The 21,546-nt window shown below is 34.8% G+C and overlaps 1 protein-coding gene across 2 annotated transcripts in view; it reads left to right on the top strand.

Annotated features, from left to right (window-relative positions):
• Window positions 1-7,888, top strand: part of LOC121192311 (ERC protein 2-like) — a 145,723-nt gene extending 137,835 nt beyond the window's left edge. For both annotated transcript variants that reach the window (XM_041053961.1, XM_041053946.1), the window contains one exon: window positions 6,685-7,888. The gene's annotated coding sequence lies outside the window, so the exon portion shown is untranslated. The remainder of the gene's footprint in view (window positions 1-6,684) is intronic.
• The last annotated feature ends 13,658 nt before the right edge of the window (window positions 7,889-21,546 follow it).

The following is a 21,546-nucleotide window of genomic DNA, read 5'->3' as shown; positions in this document are numbered from 1 at the left end:
CACAAACACAAATGTGAAAAGGAAGAAAGAGAGTTAGAATAGATGAAACACTTGCGGTGAATAAAAATGCGTTTCAGTAACATTAATGCCTGTGCAAAGTAGGACTTTCACCAGTTGTCTGGCTCTCTGTCCTTCTTTTCCATCTTTCAGGAACAAGGTCTTGACTCCAACCCACACTGTATCTCCTTCACGGAAACTTTCCTCCCCTTATAAAACACAAGTATGAATTATGACATCATGTCAGACATGTCTTTTACCCACATTTGTGTGTGTATACCTCGATGTTTCACTTCTCTAAGAGCGAAGAAAGCACGAGGGAAAGTTTTTTTTTTTTTTTTTTTTTACTGTAAACTTGTTTCTGTAAACGTAGTGCCTGTGCATGCATTTCAGGGTACTGGGTCAAACCTTCAAAGCAAAGTGAATGCCACCATGCACCCACAACCCCAGCCAAAGGTTTCCACCCTCCCTCCAATACCCGCATGAGAGTGCACCGCAGCCAGGCTTGCATCCACTCCGGTTTTTCCGAATGGGGGCGAGAGGCTGTTACCATGTCAGTCGACATGGCCTCTTATCGGACCATCAGACTACCCTCAGATTCTCTTTCCAGATGGAGGTGAGATAGGGTCTCAGAGGCCCGGACCCCCGCAGACACTGAGAGCATGGAGGCCTCCCCTGATCTCCTACCTGATGGAGGTGCTTTAATGTGGGCTCGGGTTTCACTTGTCTCCCCTGTCTGGTTGGGCCTGCGCTGGTGTCAGGATGCAGGCGGGTTCAAGGCTCTGCGGCCTGGGCTCTGATGGGCCACTGCTGCTCCACTTCGAAGTTTAGCTCCAGGTCAAGGTGTTGTTATGGGAGACAAGCTCACCAGGGTCCCCACACTATTCTTATTGTGAAAAATAGGTGGCTGGTGGGTTGTATACACAGCTATTCAGGCACTCACAGGCAGACTTTGACACACATGCAGCTGGCCCACAGTAGAGCTCTCGACCTCTCTCTCAGTAACGTAAACACTGCCACTCACACTGTGCTCAGAGCGAGAGGAACAGAGAAGGAATCCTATGAGAAGTCCCCCCCAAAAAAGCTTGAAGGAATAAATGAGTGCGATTAGTTAGAGAAGAACTTCTGAGCGCTAAGAGAGACAGATAAAGGGGGGAGGAGGAGGAGGAGGAGAGAGGAATTTGGGAGCAGATAGATAGAATTCCATGCACCTTTTATTGTTGTTGCGCAAACCTGTATTTTGGACCTGCATGAACATTATGCACTTTTATGAATTTTTTTTTTCCCCTTGGGGCTTTTAAGAGATAAATGAATATTTTAGCACGTCCTGTCAATAACATTTTTTCAATCTTCATCTCCGATGTATTTGTATTTTTATGCGTGGATTTCAAGACGCTGTGCTGCTTTTTATTCAAGCATACATATGCACATATGTGTGTGTGTGTGCAAAGAGGGTTGTGTGGGTCTGTGCAAAGTAAGTCAAAACAATCTTCACATTAGGAGTAGGTACTGCAGATTCCACCCGTATCATTTGTTCATTGGCACACCTTGGCTGGACCCGGGGAACTCACCACCATTCCACTGAGAGCCCTCCATCATTCCTCACAGGATTAGAGACAAAAAAAAAGAGAAAGGGAGAGGGAGAAAGTTTCAGGGTTTGCGCTTTAACTTTTTGTAGCTGGCAGAGACTTTACCATAATTTAGCTGAAATAATAGAAGTTTTAAAATTGCTACCAGTGTCTCCCTCTGTTTCTTTCCCTCTCTGTCTCTGTCAATTTTAAACCAGATGTCAATTTGAGGAGGCACAAGGAGTCGATGCACGCTAGCAAAGCAGTGTTTGAACAAGAGGAAAGCTCTGGAAATGGCACATGTGAAGCATGCACCTCTTCTGACTCACAGATACACGCTGCCTCTCCATGGGAGTTTAATGAGTTTGATACATGAGATATATTTTTTTTCATCAACAGTCAACTCCACCTAGTGGTGTTTGTGCTGAACAGATTTCTGGCTGCAGTGAGGAATGAGCTGTTGGGAGGGAAATATTACACCGGCAATTGTTTATCTGCGCTGAGTCACTTTACCCTGAGATTGCTGGGAAAGGGAAGATCACTAGTTAGGTTTTTGATATGAAACCCTCAAAAGCTACAAGCTGTGCAGATAATGTTGCCTCTGAGACCTGGCTCAATGCCTTGGTGCCATAGGCTGTCCATTGCTGGAGAGCAGTTGTAGACTGTGTTAGTAGCACCTCTTGGCCTGGCATCTGTGAGGCTTGCTCACACTTGCTTTCACCCAGCATGTGTTTGCTCAGATGAAGGAAATTATGTAATTAGCCTGTGAGGGATTGTTTTCTTTCACTCTTTACCCCCCCCCCCCCCCCCCCCCCCCCCAGCTCTCTGCCTTTACCCCTCTGTCTTTCTTTCTTTCCCTCCCTCTTCTCTTTCACACTCACTCTCTCTCTCTCTCTAGTCCTATGACAGCAGGAGATGGTTCCAATTTAATCCCAGCCACACCCTAGCTCACCTCCTTCATTAATTGCCAGGGACCATCAGTGGAACAAAACGAGCACTTGTCATACAGATCCATCTTAGCTGTTGAAGAGCAGCTTTGTCAAACATCAAAGGTGGAGTTTCTGAGGTGTATGAGGGAGTGGAAATGGAAGCTTTGGGTGTGCGGGGGTTGTGTCATGGTGGGTTTTGGTTGGGTCGGGTTGTGTGCTGGGAGATGGGTGCGGGGGTACACACGGGCAGTAGCTGGGGGGGGGGGGGGGGGGGGGGACCTGGCATTTTGCTCTCTAATTCCAGCCGGCCTGGAGGCCTGGAGCGCTAAGAAGGGCCTCACTGTTGCTCTCTGGATCAGCCAGGTATTGCTTACATAAAAAGCAAGTGAAAACAGCTGTAGGGATAATTAGCTTGATTCTCCATTACATGCCATGAGGGCCAATAACTAAAAAATGGAGTTTTGTTTGGGTTAGAGCTGCAGCCCCAACCAGGAGGAAGTTGTAAAAGTCAGGCAGAAAAAAAGAAAGAGAGGGAAAAAAAGGAGAAATGTAGGGAAGAAAGAGCAAGCTCTTGAAGCAATTGTTGCAGAGGAGATGTTCTCTCTTCCTGGGACGGCTTGATGTAGACCATATTTTTTAAGAGTTTTAAAAGGCTATGGTTTCAGAATGATTGGATTGGAATGTGTGCCATCCATGTTTTTACCCGTCTAATGTAATCTGAGTTTTTAGTTCGTGGGAACTTTAGACTTCAGATCAATGAATTGGAACTGGACCAAATCTTGCTCGTGCTTCTTTTCACATTTGCTTCCTTGCAATGGAGATGCTGATATTTTAACCATCAGTGGCTGTGTTGAGTCACCATTACACCATAGGCTCTCCATTCAATAAATCAGACATACGATAAGAGCGGTGATTTGTTATGTTGTTGTTTTCATTGCAAGGCATTTTGTCAAAACTGCTTCTCTTCTGACCTTCTTTTCCTAGGTTAAGTAGACCATCCTTTCTGAAACATGATATTTTCTGTCACATACTAGGCCTGCATTCACAAAGTATCTCAACACAAAGAAATATGTAGGGCTATTTAAACAGAACGGTGAGAAACTCAGCTCCACCATTAGTTGTCACTTTTTTTCTCTCTCCCCCCCGTTGCATTTCACCCCCAAAATATGCCCCTTCATACCACCAAATGGCTTCTTTTATGTCTCTCCTCTTGGTAGAGTGGGATGAGGAGGGAGGGGTGGGGGTGGCGAATCTTTGTACTGGTAATTGAATTTGGTGTGTTTCTCTTTTTTCTGTAGGAGTGAAAGAACACCAACCACAGGGTAATTCCGAGTGAAAGAGCAGCACTCTGACATTGGTGGTCCCAAAACTCTGCAAGGATCCATTTAACAGGCAGTTTATATTAGTAGCACTTAAAGACAAGAAGGGGTTCAGCCGCTCGCATCGAGACTCTCAGGCTTGATATGCAATCCTCAAGCCAAAGATAGACAGATGGACAGAGAGAGAGACAGACTAGTAGGAAAAATACAGGTAGAATAACTGAGTAAGAACAAATTGTGGTTCACCTATTCACTTGAAAAGACTTTATATGATACCAGTTAATCTTGACAACAAGATGAGTACTGTTTCATTAACACATCAGGCAGTATAAATAGTTTAACTAAAACCCTGTTTCTGTAGCAGGCAACTGAAAATTTTGATAAGTCAATCATTTTCCTGTCTCCAGACACAGGATAAAGCAGTATTAATATGAGAAAGTGCTCACCCTGTCTGATCCCACCATCAAGAACACAGAGTGGAGGAGTGGGGAGGAGGATGGGGGGGTTACACAGGGAGGAGAAGATAGGAATGGCTGATTTGAGTAGGACATGATGGCAGAGTGTTGTGAGGGAGAGAAGGAAATGTTATTTTGCCATTTAAAGGAATGCATTGATGTGGCAGCAAAGTTTTAATTTGAAAGGACTGTACAAGCAATCGTGATTTAAAACAAAAAGACAAAAGCGTCTGAAATTTGTAAATTCATACTTGTGGGAATAAAGCCATTAGCAAATACCTTTATTTTTTCCCTCTCACTGAACCTACTTTATATGAAGTAGCTCAGTATGATAATGGAAGGGATGCGTCTGATCTGTTGGAGTGAGTGTCAAGTGTTAATGTTTTAGTTTTATCAGTAGCTGTTCCTGTGAAGATTCAGGTCAGGGTTTGGGTATTGCAGTGCAATTCATCACATTCCTAGCCATGTGGCCAGATTTCTGCACATCGCTAGTGTCTGTTTGATAAATGGAAACCCTATGTGTGTTCACCGCTTCATGTCCAAAGTCCTTGTGGGCATCGCTGCCTAAAGAATCATCTGCAAGCCTCGTTTTATGTCCCATGTTATTCCAACACTGGAAAAATATCCACTGGAACAAGACGTTTAAATTGCTGAAATGTCTGGACTCAAACAGTCAGAGCAGCTGGTTTAATTACAGTTGTTTTCAATCATATTGTACTTATTTCAATATTTTCTTTAAATCATTTGCAGAAATAGTGACGAGTGCTCCCTCACACAGCTGCGGTTTACACTTTTACTCAGAAAAACAACAGCGTACAAGTTGTTAAAATGTTCTCATTGTGCACTGCAGTCTACATGTAGCTGGCAGGGTTTTTTTTTTCTTTTTTTTTTGGTGCTTTTAGCAGCTGATGATGCAGAAAATTGTGGACAATGACCTTTGGGCTTAAAGAGCTTTAAGCAGCCTGTCAGAGCCATTTGAGCTCACTAAATTATCCAGAGCATGGTTCTGGCTTTCTTGACTGATATAATATGCTTTGCTTTGTCACATGTTTCTAAATCGGGCATAATCGTGACCACAAATGCAACACTTGAACTCAGGAACATAAAATTCTTTTTGATTTTAACACTCTGTCACAACATGCTGACATGTAAAATAATCACTGGCCGATAAGCATACACACATTCATGACCACATAGCGACACACGCTTCCTCATTAACAGCATGAACGCAGGCGTCACGTGAGTTTGCGTAGTGAATGCGTCTGTTGTGTAGAGGTAGGGAGGTGCTGACAGAGAAGAAAGAGGAGCGGTCTTCAAACACATCCACAGGCAGGTCATGCTCTCCATTATGCCCTGCCGGGGGCCATATTTGTTGATTCTCTGGCCCCCAAATCATTAATTTAAGTGCAGACGACGGCAAAGAAACCTGAGAATGGCGTCCAACGCACATACACAAACTCACAAGCATGTACATGCGCAGACACATATTTGGTCACATTTAGGCACAAGCCACAAGCAGGAATACACACACACACACATACGCCCTGTGTTGCATAACAAATGATGGCACTTTAATTGCTGTGCCTGTTTATTTACTCCTGGATGTAATGGATGGTCCTTCTTTGCCTGGCAGCCAATCAGAGTGAGACAGGAAGAGTGTGAACAGCCCTGCAGAACTAGACACATTCCTTACAACCTGACATTCCTCTTTATACACAACACACACTAACCTAAGATGCCACTGTTAAAAACTGGGTGTCCTCTTATGCATAATCTTTTTTGGGTCAACAGACAAGCCAAATCATTTCCACCACAGAATACTCCAAAACTTTACCTATGTAGAATTAAAGTGGTTTCACCATGCCCTCTCTGAGTGACTGATGATAACGTCTTCAGTGATTGGTAGTTATTTTGGGGCCTGTTTGCTCAGCCAATGAGGCGCCCCCAGCATGCTAGACATACATCATTGTTTCTTTTTTTTTTCCCACAACCTAACCCTCAGGAAAGAAGTGAGTTGTTGCTGACTGCTGTGCAGAGCCTGAATAACAGACACATTCCGATAGTTTTTTTTTTTTATTATTAATGAGCACTTGATGTTTGGGCCGCTGCCAACTGCATTTAGAGCATTCTTAAGGAGCTCTGGAAAATTGCCAGACAGTTAGAGGAAGAAAATGGTCAAGCTATAGCTCAAATATCTAAACTAACCTGAGTGTCTGAGTTCTTTTTATCCATTACCAGGCAGTGTAATTGTATGATGTAACCTTTTAGGAGACAACCAAGGAAATTAAAAACAACTTAAAATCCTTGGCTAGATAATGTATCTTCACATCCCTGTGTGGATTTCTGCATTTGTTTTTCATTCTCTGTGGTTGACCTCTTGTACTGATTGTTTTTTTCTCAATATTTCTTTCCACAGTCGCTTGTAGAGCCCTGTACCACGAGATTCGAGAGCTTCAACTGCAAGCGTACACGCTCGACCGGCCCATAACTTGCCAACATCACAACCACCAGAGATACATATAAACAGATACGCACACTGCAGGAGTGTTACCTTCACTGACATGCACAGTGGCCCGCTGTGGGTGAAAGTCCCCCACCGGAGCATCAGTCATCAGTGTGCAGCTTCAAGGTATTGGCAAGCAGTCCACTGCCTTGATTTCCCTAGCTGTTTCCAATAGACTAGGAGCTGGATTCATTTTACAGTACCACGGTGCTACAGAGTTCTGGCTTCACATCAACTGACAATAACCACTGTTGACTACTAGCGTGGCTAAGCTGAGCCCTTGGAACTAGCCGTAAACCCATGCCAGTTCTAAGCTGGTTTATGATGGCATGATTGTGCTTACTTCTGCAGCTAAATATCAGACTTTTGTAAATATCACAACATGGACCTCAAAATCCACAGAGACCTTCTCAATGTACCGTGCCAAAGGAGACGTCCCTGTCGGCTGAAACAAATTACTGAAATGGGACTACATTTAAATCATTTGGACTACCCAGCAAACCAACCCAGTTATTCATTTGTCTGACTATCTCCCACTTCCTGCGGAGAGATCAACAAGAAAAGTCAAATTTGGGCTCGAAGATTCCCCACAAAAAAACAGTTCTGAGGATCAGTTTACACCTTCTCTAAAAATCAGGACCTTAATTAACAGGGGAGGAAACGCAGCTGACCTCAAATCAGCCAGATTACTGTAAGAACAGTGTGTTTATACATTTCTCCTTGTGTTCTTTTAGCCTGCTGTGCGTTTGTTTAATGAACCAATATCATGTTCTGTTGGCTTTTCTACATCCGAAACAGTTTTGAGTGCCACTCTTCTTTTTCTTTTTTTGAAGTTGTAACAGCTGTGTGTGACTTAATACGCTGATGAGTGATGTATTATTTTGTCGTCTATTTATTGATCTTGTGAATCTGAGTGGCTAATCTGTTTATAATGAAGTGACTTCATTTTACAGCACTGTGTTATTATTTTTTTCACTGTACTGGAGGTGGATCTGAGGTGACGATTATATAACAGTATTGTTGTGTTTTGATTCAATTTAACAGTGTTTCCATTTGGCCCTTACCTAATATGTACAGTTTTTGTACAGTGTGTGTGTGCATGTGTGTGTCTGTGTGTATGGTTTTGTGCTGCTGTCATGATTGTGATGACTGTGAAAGTTTGGGGGTAACCGTATTCACCCTTGACTTGTTCCACAGTGTTTTGCAGTGGTCAGCTTGTCTCTGTTGTTTGAATAAAAGTTGTTTTCACAAGAACTGCAACATGTGTTTTATCAGGAAGACAATAATGTGAACATTGACATCGTCAGTGTTATTGGTAAATTTGAGTGCAACAATGGGTATTTTCACAAGATTAAAGTTTCACCGCCACTAATGGCAACTACAACAATAGACTCTTGCACTGCCCAAGAAAGAATTCTTCCCAGTTTTCATGGTCTACCAATTCTCTCTCTCTCTCTCTCTCTCTCTCTCTCTCTCTCTCTCTCTCCCTGTCTCTCTCTCATAAACTCAGCCAGATGTTGCCCAGTTTTCTTCCTAGGGGAACGTGGGAGGATGGAGGAGTGAGGGGTAGTGAAGCATGGTGAGGGAGTGAGTGGGGATCAGAAATGTGGCTGAGCATGTTTTAAGCGCCCCTTGACGCAGTCACAGCCTCTCCAGCATCCACCACAGTAACATTAGCTGGGAACAGAACTCATGCAAGATTTGCTGGCGTTTTACTCTCGGTTCTGCCGCAGGTATTCACAGTCACATGAAGAGTTTCAACCCTAAAGGATAAACACACTTTGTGACACCCATTCAGACAAAATGACGGCCCTCACAAAAGGATCATGAGTGATCTGAAAACATTTTGGTGGATAGAATCAGCTGTACTTTTTTTGGCCGATTTTGACGCCTTACTATACTATGACGTTTTTTATGACATTTTAAGGTCAAAAAAAAAAAGTGACTTTTTTTGGCATTTTTTTGACGCCTTATGGCCGTATGACGTTTTTTATGACATTTTAAGGTAAAAAAAAAATGTGACTTTTTTTGGCCGATTTTGAGGCCTTACTATACTATGACGTTTTTTATGACATTTTGAGGTCAAAAAAAATTTTTGAGTTTTTTTGGCCGATTTTGAGGCCTTACTTTAATATGATGTTTTTTATGACATTTTGAGGTCGAAAAAAATTTTGACTTTTTTTGGCCGATTTTGACGGCTTACTATACTATGACGTTTTTATGACATTTTATGGTCAAAAAAAATTTTGACTTTTTTTGGCCGATTTTGATGCCTTACTATACTATGACGTTTTTTTATGACATTTTGAGGTCAAAAATTTTTTTGAATTTTTTTGTCCAATTTTGACGCCTTACTATACTATGACGTTTTTTATGACATTTTGAGGTCAAAAAAATTTTGACTTTTTTTGTCCGAAAAAAACGCCATACTATACTATGACGTTTTTTACGATATTTTGAGGTCAAAAAAAGTTTTGACTTTTTTTGTCCGATTTTGACGCCTTACTATACTATGACATTTTTTATGACATTTTGAGGTCAAAAAAATTTTTGACTTTTTTTGTCCGATTTTGACGCCTTACTATACTATGACGTTTTTTATGACATTTTGAGGTCAAAAATTTTTTTTAACTTTTTTTGTCCGATTTTGACGCCTTACTATACTATGACGTTTTTTATGACATTTTGAAGTCAAAAAATTTTTTTGACTTTTTTTGTCTGATTTTGACGCCTTACTATACTATGACGTTTTTTATGACATTTTGAGGTCAAAAAAAATGTTTGACTTTTTTTGTCCGATTTTGACGCCTTACTATACTATGACGTTTTTTATGACATTTTGAGGTCAAAAATTTTTTTGACTTTTTTTGTCCGATTTTGACGCCTTACTATACTATGACTTTTTTATGACATTTTGAAGTCAAAATTTTTTTTGACTTTTTTTGTCCGAAAAAAAGGCCATACTATACTATGACGTTTTTTATGACATTTTGAGGTTTTTTTGACTTTTTTTGTCCGAAAAAAACGCCATACTATACTATGACGTTTTTTATGACATTTTGAGGTCAAAATTTTTTTTGACTTTTTTTGTCCGATTTTGACGCCTTACTATACTATGACGTTTTTTATGACATTTTGAGGTCAAAAAATTTTTTGACTTTTTTTGTCCGATTTTGACGCCTTACTATACTATGACGTTTTTTATGAAATTTTGAGGTCAAAAAAAATTTTGACTTTTTTTGTCCGATTTTGACGCCTTACTATACTATGACGCTTTTTATGACATTTTGAGGTAAAAAAAATTTTGACTTTTTTTGTCCGATTTTGACGCCTTACTATACTATGACGTTTTTTATGACATTTTGAGGTCAAAAAAAATTTTGACTTTTTTTCTCCGATTTTGACGCCTTACTATACTATGACGTTTTTTATGACATTTTGAGGTCAAAAAAATTTTTGACTTTTTTTGTCCGATTTTGACGCCTTACTATACTATGACGTTTTTTATGACATTTTGAGGTCAAAAATTTTTTGGACTTTTTTTGTCCGATTTTGACGCCTTACTATACTATGACGTTTTTTATGACATTTTGAGGTCAAAAAAAATTTTGACTTTTTTTCTCCGATTTTGACGCCTTACTATACTATGACGTTTTTTATGACATTTTGAGGTCAAAAATTTTTTGGACTTTTTTTGTCCGATTTTGACGCCTTACTATACTATGACGTTTTTTATGACATTTTGAGGTCAAAAAAAATTTTGACTTTTTTTGTCCGATTTTGACGCCTTACTATACTATGACGTTTTTTATGACATTTTGAGGTCAAAAAAAATTTTGACTTTTTTTGTCCGATTTTGACGCCTTACTATACTATGACGTTTTTTATGACATTTTGAGGTCAAAAAAATTTTTGACTTTTTTTGCCCGAAAAAACGCCATACTATACTATGACGTTTTTGATGACATTTTGAGGTCAAAAAAAATTTTGACTTTTTGTGTCCAATTTTGACGCCTTACTATGACATTTTTTATGACCGATTTTGAGGTCAAAAAAATTTTTGACTTTTTTTGTCCGATTTTGACGCCTTACTATACTATGACGTTTTTTATGACATTTTGAGGTCAAAAAAATTTTTGACTTTTTTTGCCCGAAAAAACGCCATACTATACTATGACGTTTTTTATGACATTTTCAGGTCAAAAAAAATTTTGACTTTTTGTGTCCAATTTTGACGCCTTACTATACTATGACGTTTTTTATGACATTTTCAGGTCAAAAAAATTTTTGACTTTTTGTGTCCAATTTTGACGCCTTACTATGACGTTTTTTATGACATTTTGAGGTCAAAAAATTTTTTGACTTTTTTTGTCCGATTTTGACGCCTTACTATACTATGACGTTTTTTATGACATTTTGAGGTCAAAAATTTTTTGGACTTTTTTTGTCCGATTTTGACGCCTTACTATACTATGACGTTTTTTATGACATTTTGAGGTCAAAAAAAATTTTTGAGTTTTTTTGCCCGAAAAAACGCCATACTATACTATGACGTTTTTTATGACATTTTGAGGTCAAAAAATTTTTTGACTTTTTGTGTCCAATTTTGACGCCTTACTATACTATGACGTTTTTTATGACATTTTGAGGTCAAAAAAATTTTGACTTTTTTTGTCCGATTTTGACGCCTTACTATACTATGACGTTTTTTATGACATTTTGAGGTCAAATAAAATTTTGACTTTTTTTGCCCGAAAAAACGCCATACTATACTATGACGTTTTTTATGACATTTTGAGGTCAAAAAAAATTTTGACGTTTTGTGTCCAATTTTGACGCCTTACTATGACGTTTTTTATGACATTTTGAGGTCAAAAAAATTTTTGACTTTTTTTGTCCGATTTTGACGCCTTACTATACTATGACGTTTTTTATGACATTTTGAGGTCAAAAATTTTTTGGACTTTTTTTGTCCGATTTTGACGCCTTACTATACTATGACGTTTTTTATGACATTTTGAGGTCAAAAAAAATTTTGACTTTTTTTCTCCGATTTTGACGCCTTACTATACTATGACGTTTTTTATGACATTTTGAGGTCAAAAAAAATTTTGACTTTTTTTGTCCGATTTTGACGCCTTACTATGACGTTTTTTATGACATTTTGAGGTCAAAAAATTTTTTGACTTTTTTTGTCCGATTTTGACGCCTTACTATACTATGACGTTTTTTATGACATTTTGAGGTCAAAAATTTTTTGGACTTTTTTTGTCCGATTTTGACGCCTTACTATACTATGACGTTTTTTATGACATTTTGAGGTCAAAAAAATTTTTGAGTTTTTTTGCCCGAAAAAACGCCATACTATACTATGACGTGTTTTATGACATTTTGAGGTCAAAAAAAATTTTGACTTTTTGTGTCCAATTTTGACGCCTTACTATACTATGACGTTTTTTATGACATTTTGAGGTCAAAAAATTTTTTGACTTTTTTTGTCCGATTTTGACGCCTTACTATACTATGACGTTTTTTATGACATTTTGAGGTCAAAAATTTTTTTGACTTTTTTTGTCTGATTTTGAAGCCTTACTATACTATGACGTTTTTTATGACATTTTGAGGTCAAAAAAATTTTGACTTTTTTTGTCCGAAAAAAACGCCATACTATACTATGACGTTTTTTACGATATTTTGAGGTCAAAAAAAGTTTTGACTTTTTTTGTCCGATTTTGACGCCTTACTATACTATGACATTTTTTATGACATTTTGAGGTCAAAAAAATTTTTGACTTTTTTTGTCCGATTTTGACGCCTTACTATACTATGACGTTTTTTATGACATTTTGAGGTCAAAAATTTTTTTGACTTTTTTTGTCCGATTTTGACGCCTTACTATACTATGACGTTTTTTATGACATTTTGAAGTCAAAAAATTTTTTTGACTTTTTTTGTCTGATTTTGACGCCTTACTATACTATGACGTTTTTTATGACATTTTGAGGTCAAAAAAAATGTTTGACTTTTTTTGTCCGATTTTGACGCCTTACTATACTATGACGTTTTTTATGACATTTTGAGGTCAAAAATTTTTTTGACTTTTTTTGTCCGATTTTGACGCCTTACTATACTATGACGTTTTTTATGACATTTTGAGGTCAAAAAAAATTTTGACTTTTTTTGTCCGATTTTGACGCCTTACTATGACGTTTTTTATGACATTTTGAGGTCAAAAAATTTTTTGACTTTTTTTGTCCGATTTTGACGCCTTACTATACTATGACGTTTTTTATGACATTTTGAGGTCAAAAATTTTTTTGACTTTTTTTGTCTGATTTTGAAGCCTTACTATACTATGACGTTTTTTATGACATTTTGAGGTCAAAAAAATTTTGACTTTTTTTGTCCGAAAAAAACGCCATACTATACTATGACGTTTTTTACGATATTTTGAGGTCAAAAAAAGTTTTGACTTTTTTTGTCCGATTTTGACGCCTTACTATACTATGACATTTTTTATGACATTTTGAGGTCAAAAAAATTTTTGACTTTTTTTGTCCGATTTTGACGCCTTACTATACTATGACGTTTTTTATGACATTTTGAGGTCAAAAATTTTTTTGACTTTTTTTGTCCGATTTTGACGCCTTACTATACTATGACGTTTTTTATGACATTTTGAAGTCAAAAAATTTTTTTGACTTTTTTTGTCTGATTTTGACGCCTTACTATACTATGACGTTTTTTATGACATTTTGAGGTCAAAAAAAATGTTTGACTTTTTTTGTCCGATTTTGACGCCTTACTATACTATGACGTTTTTTATGACATTTTGAGGTCAAAAATTTTTTTGACTTTTTTTGTCCGATTTTGACGCCTTACTATACTATGACTTTTTTATGACATTTTGAAGTCAAAATTTTTTTTGACTTTTTTTGTCCGAAAAAAAGGCCATACTATACTATGACGTTTTTTATGACATTTTGAGGTTTTTTTGACTTTTTTTGTCCGAAAAAAACGCCATACTATACTATGACGTTTTTTATGACATTTTGAGGTCAAAATTTTTTTTGACTTTTTTTGTCCGATTTTGACGCCTTACTATACTATGACGTTTTTTATGACATTTTGAGGTCAAAAAATTTTTTGACTTTTTTTGTCCGATTTTGACGCCTTACTATACTATGACGTTTTTTATGACATTTTGAGGTCAAAAATTTTTTGGACTTTTTTTGTCCGATTTTGACGCCTTACTATACTATGACGTTTTTTATGACATTTTGAGGTCAAAAAAAATTTTGACTTTTTTTCTCCGATTTTGACGCCTTACTATACTATGACGTTTTTTATGACATTTTGAGGTCAAAAATTTTTTGGACTTTTTTTGTCCGATTTTGACGCCTTACTATACTATGACGTTTTTTATGACATTTTGAGGTCAAAAAAAATTTTGACTTTTTTTGTCCGATTTTGACGCCTTACTATACTATGACGTTTTTTATGACATTTTGAGGTCAAAAAAAATTTTGACTTTTTTTGTCCGATTTTGACGCCTTACTATACTATGACGTTTTTTATGACATTTTGAGGTCAAAAAAATTTTTGACTTTTTTTGCCCGAAAAAACGCCATACTATACTATGACGTTTTTGATGACATTTTGAGGTCAAAAAAAATTTTGACTTTTTGTGTCCAATTTTGACGCCTTACTATGACGTTTTTTATGACCGATTTTGAGGTCAAAAAAATTTTTGACTTTTTTTGTCCGATTTTGACGCCTTACTATACTATGACGTTTTTTATGACATTTTGAGGTCAAAAAAATTTTTGACTTTTTTTGCCCGAAAAAACGCCATACTATACTATGACGTTTTTTATGACATTTTCAGGTCAAAAAAATTTTTGACTTTTTGTGTCCAATTTTGACGCCTTACTATACTATGACGTTTTTTATGACATTTTCAGGTCAAAAAAAATTTTGACTTTTTGTGTCCAATTTTGACGCCTTACTATGACGTTTTTTATGACATTTTGAGGTCAAAAATTTTTTTGACTTTTTTTGTCCGATTTTGACGCCTTACTATACTATGACGTTTTTTATGACATTTTGAGGTCAAAAATTTTTTGGACTTTTTTTGTCCGATTTTGACGCCTTACTATACTATGACGTTTTTTATGACATTTTGAGGTCAAAAAAAATTTTTGAGTTTTTTTGCCCGAAAAAACGCCATACTATACTATGACGTTTTTTATGACATTTTGAGGTCAAAAAAATTTTTGACTTTTTGTGTCCAATTTTGACGCCTTACTATACTATGACGTTTTTTATGACATTTTGAGGTCAAAAAAATTTTGACTTTTTTTGTCCGATTTTGACGCCTTACTATACTATGACGTTTTTTATGACATTTTGAGGTCAAATAAAATTTTGACTTTTTTTGCCCGAAAAAACGCCATACTATACTATGACGTTTTTTATGACATTTTGAGGTCAAAAAAAATTTTGACGTTTTGTGTCCAATTTTGACGCCTTACTATGACGTTTTTTATGACATTTTGAGGTCAAAAAAATTTTTGACTTTTTTTGTCCGATTTTGACGCCTTACTATACTATGACGTTTTTTATGACATTTTGAGGTCAAAAATTTTTTGGACTTTTTTTGTCCGATTTTGACGCCTTACTATACTATGACGTTTTTTATGACATTTTGAGGTCAAAAAAAATTTTGACTTTTTTTCTCCGATTTTGACGCCTTACTATACTATGACGTTTTTTATGACATTTTGAGGTCAAAAAAATTTTTGACTTTTTTTGCCCGAAAAAACGCCATACTATACTATGACGTGTTTTATGACATTTTGAGGTCAAAAAAAATTTTGACTTTTTGTGTCCAATTTTGACGCCTTACTATACTATGACGTTTTTTATGACATTTTGAGGTCAAAAATTTTTTGACTTTTTTTGTCCGATTTTGACGCCTTACTATACTATGACGTTTTTTATGACATTTTGAGGTCAAATAAAATTTTGACTTTTTTTGCCCGAAAAAACGCCATACTATACTATGACGTTTTTTATGACATTTTGAGGTCAAAAAAAATTTTGACGTTTTGTGTCCAATTTTGACGCCTTACTATGACGTTTTTTATGACATTTTGAGGTCAAAAAAATTTTTGACTTTTTTTGTCCGATTTTGACGCCTTACTATACTATGACGTTTTTTATGACATTTTGAGGTCAAAAATTTTTTTTGACTTTTTTTGTCCGATTTTGACGCCTTACTATACTATGACGTTTTTTATGACATTTTGAGGTCAAAAAAAATTTTGACTTTTTTTCTCCGATTTTGACGCCTTACTATACTATGACGTTTTTTATGACATTTTGAGGTCAAAAAAAATTTTGACTTTTTTTGTCCGATTTTGACGCCTTACTATGACGTTTTTTATGACATTTTGAGGTCAAAAAATTTTTTGACTTTTTTTGTCCGATTTTGACGCCTTACTATACTATGACGTTTTTTATGACATTTTCAGGTCAAAAATTTTTTTGACTTTTTTTGTCCGATTTTGACGCCTTACTATACTATGACGTTTTTTATGACATTTTGAGGTCAAAAAAATTTTTGAGTTTTTTTGCCCGAAAAAACGCCATACTATACTATGACGTGTTTTATGACATTTTGAGGTCAAAAAAAATTTTGACTTTTTGTGTCCAATTTTGACGCCTTACTATACTATGACGTTTTTTATGACATTTTGAGGTCAAAAAATTTTTTGACTTTTTTTGTCCGATTTTGACGCCTTACTATACTATGACGTTTTTTATGACATTTTGAGGTCAAAAATTTTTTTGACTTTTTTTGTCTGATTTTGAAGCCTTACTATACTATGACGTTTTTTATGACATTTTGAGGTCAAAAATTTTTTTGACTTTTTTTGTCCGATTTTGACGCCTTACTATACTATGACGTTTTTTATGACATTTTGAGGTCAAAAAAATTTTTGACTTTTTTTGCCCGAAAAAACGCCATACTATACTATGACGTGTTTTATGACATTTTGAGGTCAAAAAAAATTTTGACTTTTTGTGTCCAATTTTGACGCCTTACTATACTATGACGTTTTTTATGACATTTTGAGGTCAAAAATTTTTTGGACTTTTTTTGTCCGATTTTGACGCCTTACTATACTATGACGTTTTTTATGACATTTTGAGGTCAAAAAAAATTTTTGAGTTTTTTTGCCCGAAAAAACGCCATACTATACTATGACGTTTTTTATGACATTTTGAGGTCAAAAAAATTTTTGACTTTTTGTGTCCAATTTTGACGCCTTACTATACTATGACGTTTTTTATGACATTTTGAGGTCAAAAAAATTTTGACTTTTTTTGTCCGATTTTGACGCCTTACTATACTATGACGTTTTTTATGACATTTTGAGGTCAAATAAAATTTTGACTTTTTTTGCCCGAAAAAACGCCATACTATACTATGACGTTTTTTATGACATTTTGAGGTCAAAAAAAATTTTGACGTTTTGTGTCCAATTTTGACGCCTTACTATGACGTTTTTTATGACATTTTGAGGTCAAAAAAATTTTTGACTTTTTTTGTCCGATTTTGACGCCTTACTATACTATGACGTTTTTTATGACATTTTCGGGTCAAAAAAAATTTTGACTTTTTTTGTCTGATTTTGAAGCCTTACTATACTATGACGTTTTTTATGACATTTTGAGGTCAAAAATTTTTTTGACTTTTTTTGTCCGATTTTGACGCCTTACTATACTATGACGTTTTTTATGACATTTTGAGGTCAAAAAAATTTTTGACTTTTTTTGCCCGAAAAAACGCCATACTATACTATGACGTTTTTTATGACATTTTCGGGTCAAAAAAAATTTTGACTTTTTTTGTCCGATTTTGACGCCTTACTATACTATGACGTTTTTTATGACATTTTGAGGTCAAAAAAATTTTTGACTTTTTTTGCCCGAAAAAACGCCATACTATACTATGACGTTTTTGATGACATTTTGAGGTCAAAAAAAATTTTGACTTTTTGTGTCCAATTTTGACGCCTTACTATGACGTTTTTTATGACCGATTTTGAGGTCAAAAATTTTTTTGACTTTTTTTGTCTGATTTTGAAGCCTTACTATACTATGACGTTTTTTATGACATTTTGAGGTCAAAAAAATTTTGACTTTTTTTGTCCGAAAAAAACGCCATACTATACTATGACGTTTTTTACGATATTTTGAGGTCAAAAAAAGTTTTGACTTTTTTTGTCCGATTTTGACGCCTTACTATACTATGACATTTTTTATGACATTTTGAGGTCAAAAAAAATTTTGACTTTTTTTGTCCAATTTTGACGCCTTACTATACTATGACGTTTTTTATGACATTTTGAGGTCAAAAAAATTTTGACTTTTTTTGTCCGATTTTGACGCCTTACTATACTATGACGTTTTTTATGACATTTTGAGGTCAAATAAAATTTTGACTTTTTTTGCCCGAAAAAACGCCATACTATACTATGACGTTTTTTATGACATTTTGAGGTCAAAAAAAATTTTGACGTTTTGTGTCCAATTTTGACGCCTTACTATGACGTTTTTTATGACATTTTGAGGTCAAAAAAATTTTTGACTTTTTTTGTCCGATTTTGACGCCTTACTATACTATGACGTTTTTTATGACATTTTGAGGTCAAAAATTTTTTTGACTTTTTTTGTCCGATTTTGACGCCTTACTATACTATGACGTTTTTTATGACATTTTGAGGTCAAAAAAAATTTTGACTTTTTTTCTCCGATTTTGACGCCTTACTATACTATGACGTTTTTTATGACATTTTGAGGTCAAAAAAAATTTTGACTTTTTTTGTCCGATTTTGACGCCTTACTATGACGTTTTTTATGACATTTTGAGGTCAAAAAATTTTTTGACTTTTTTTGTCCGATTTTGACGCCTTACTATACTATGACGTTTTTTATGACATTTTGAGGTCAAAAATTTTTTTGACTTTTTTTGTCTGATTTTGAAGCCTTACTATACTATGACGTTTTTTATGACATTTTGAGGTCAAAAAAATTTTGACTTTTTTTGTCCGAAAAAAACGCCATACTATACTATGACGTTTTTTACGATATTTTGAGGTCAAAAAAAGTTTTGACTTTTTTTGTCCGATTTTGACGCCTTACTATACTATGACATTTTTTATGACATTTTGAGGTCAAAAAAATTTTTGACTTTTTTTGTCCGATTTTGACGCCTTACTATACTATGACGTTTTTTATGACATTTTGAGGTCAAAAATTTTTTTGACTTTTTTTGTCCGATTTTGACGCCTTACTATACTATGACGTTTTTTATGACATTTTGAAGTCAAAAAATTTTTTTGACTTTTTTTGTCTGATTTTGACGCCTTACTATACTATGACGTTTTTTATGACATTTTGAGGTCAAAAAAAATGTTTGACTTTTTTTGTCCGATTTTGACGCCTTACTATACTATGACGTTTTTTATGACATTTTGAGGTCAAAAATTTTTTTGACTTTTTTTGTCCGATTTTGACGCCTTACTATACTATGACGTTTTTTATGACATTTTGAGGTCAAAAAAAATTTTGACTTTTTTTGTCCGATTTTGACGCCTTACTATGACGTTTTTTATGACATTTTGAGGTCAAAAAATTTTTTGACTTTTTGTGTCCAATTTTGACGCCTTACTATACTATGACGTTTTTTATGACATTTTGAGGTCAAAAAAATTTTTGACTTTTTGTGTCCAATTTTGACGCCTTACTATACTATGACGTTTTTTATGATATTTTGAGGTCAAAAAAATTTTTGACTTTTTTTGTCCGATTTTGACGCCTTACTATACTATGACGTTTTTTATGACATTTTGAGGTCAAAAATTTTTTGGACTTTTTTTGTCCGATTTTGACGCCTTACTATACTATGACGTTTTTTATGACATTTTGAGGTCAAAAAAATTTTTGAGTTTTTTTGCCCGAAAAAACGCCATACTATACTATGACGTTTTTTATGACATTTTCAGGTCAAAAAAATTTTTGACTTTTTGTGTCCAATTTTGACGCCTTACTATACTATGACGTTTTTTATGACATTTTGAGGTCAAAAAAAGTTTTGACTTTTTTTGTCCGATTTTGACGCCTTACTATACTATGACGTTTTTTATGACATTTTGAGGTCAAAAAAAATTTTGACTTTTTTTGTCCGATTTTGACGCCTTACTATACTATGACGTTTTTTATGACATTTTGAGGTCAAAAAAAATTTTGACTTTTTTTGCCCGAAAAAACGCCATACTATACTATGACGTTTTTTATGACATTTTGAGGTCAAAAATTTTTTTGACTTTTTGTGTCCAATTTTGACGCCTTACTATACTATGACGTTTTTTATGACATTTTGAGGTCAAAAAAATTTTTGACTTTTTTTATCCGATTTTGACGCCTTACTATACTATGACGTTTTTTATGACATTTTGAGGTCAAAAAAAGTTTTGACTTTTTTTGTCCGAAAAAAACGCCATACTATACTATGACGTTTTTTATGACATTTTGAGGTCAAAAATTTTTTTGACTTTTTTTGTCCGAAAAAAACGCCATACTATACTATGACGTTTTTTATGACATTTTGAGGTCAAAAATTTTTTTTGACTATTTTTGTCCGAAAAAAACGCTTTACTATACTATGACGTTTTTTATGACATTTTGAGGTCAAAAAAATTTTTGACTTTTTTTGCCCGAAAAAACGCCATAATATACTAACATTTTTTATGACATTTTGAGGTCAAAAAAAATTTTGACTTTTTGTGTCCAATTTTGACGCCTTACTATACTATGACGTTTTTTATGATATTTTGAGGTCAAAAAAATTTTTGACTTTTTTTGTCCGATTTTGACGCCTTACTATACTATGACGTTTTTTATGACATTTTGAGGTCAAAAATTTTTTGGACTTTTTTTGTCCGATTTTGACGCCTTACTATACTATGACGTTTTTTATGACATTTTGAGGTCAAAAAAATTTTTGAGTTTTTTTGCCCGAAAAAACGCCATACTATACTATGACGTTTTTTATGACATTTTCAGGTCAAAAAAATTTTTGACTTTTTGTGTCCAATTTTGACGCCTTACTATACTATGACGTTTTTTATGACATTTTGAGGTCAAAAAAAGTTTTGACTTTTTTTGTCCGATTTTGACGCCTTACTATACTATGACGTTTTTTATGACATTTTGAGGTCAAAAAAAATTTTGACTTTTTTTGTCCGATTTTGACGCCTTACTATACTATGACGTTTTTTATGACATTTTGAGGTCAAAAAAAATTTTGACTTTTTTTGCCCGAAAAAACGCCATACTATACTATGACGTTTTTTATGACATTTTGAGGTCAAAAATTTTTTTGACTTTTTGTGTCCAATTTTGACGCCTTACTATACTATGACGTTTTTTATGACATTTTGAGGTCAAAAAAATTTTTGACTTTTTTTATCCGATTTTGACGCCTTACTATACTATGACGTTTTTTATGACATTTTGAGGTCAAAAAAAGTTTTGACTTTTTTTGTCCGAAAAAAACGCCATACTATACTATGACGTTTTTTATGACATTTTGAGGTCAAAAATTTTTTTGACTTTTTTTGTCCGAAAAAAACGCCATACTATACTATGACGTTTTTTATGACATTTTGAGGTCAAAAATTTTTTTTGACTATTTTTGTCCGA

Source organism: Toxotes jaculatrix, chromosome 2 (genome assembly GCF_017976425.1).
Source record: "Toxotes jaculatrix isolate fToxJac2 chromosome 2, fToxJac2.pri, whole genome shotgun sequence".
Classification (NCBI taxonomy): domain Eukaryota; kingdom Metazoa; phylum Chordata; class Actinopteri; family Toxotidae; genus Toxotes; species Toxotes jaculatrix.
The sequence above is the reverse complement of the archived record's forward strand: the minus strand, read 5'-3'. Positions and strand labels throughout refer to the sequence as shown.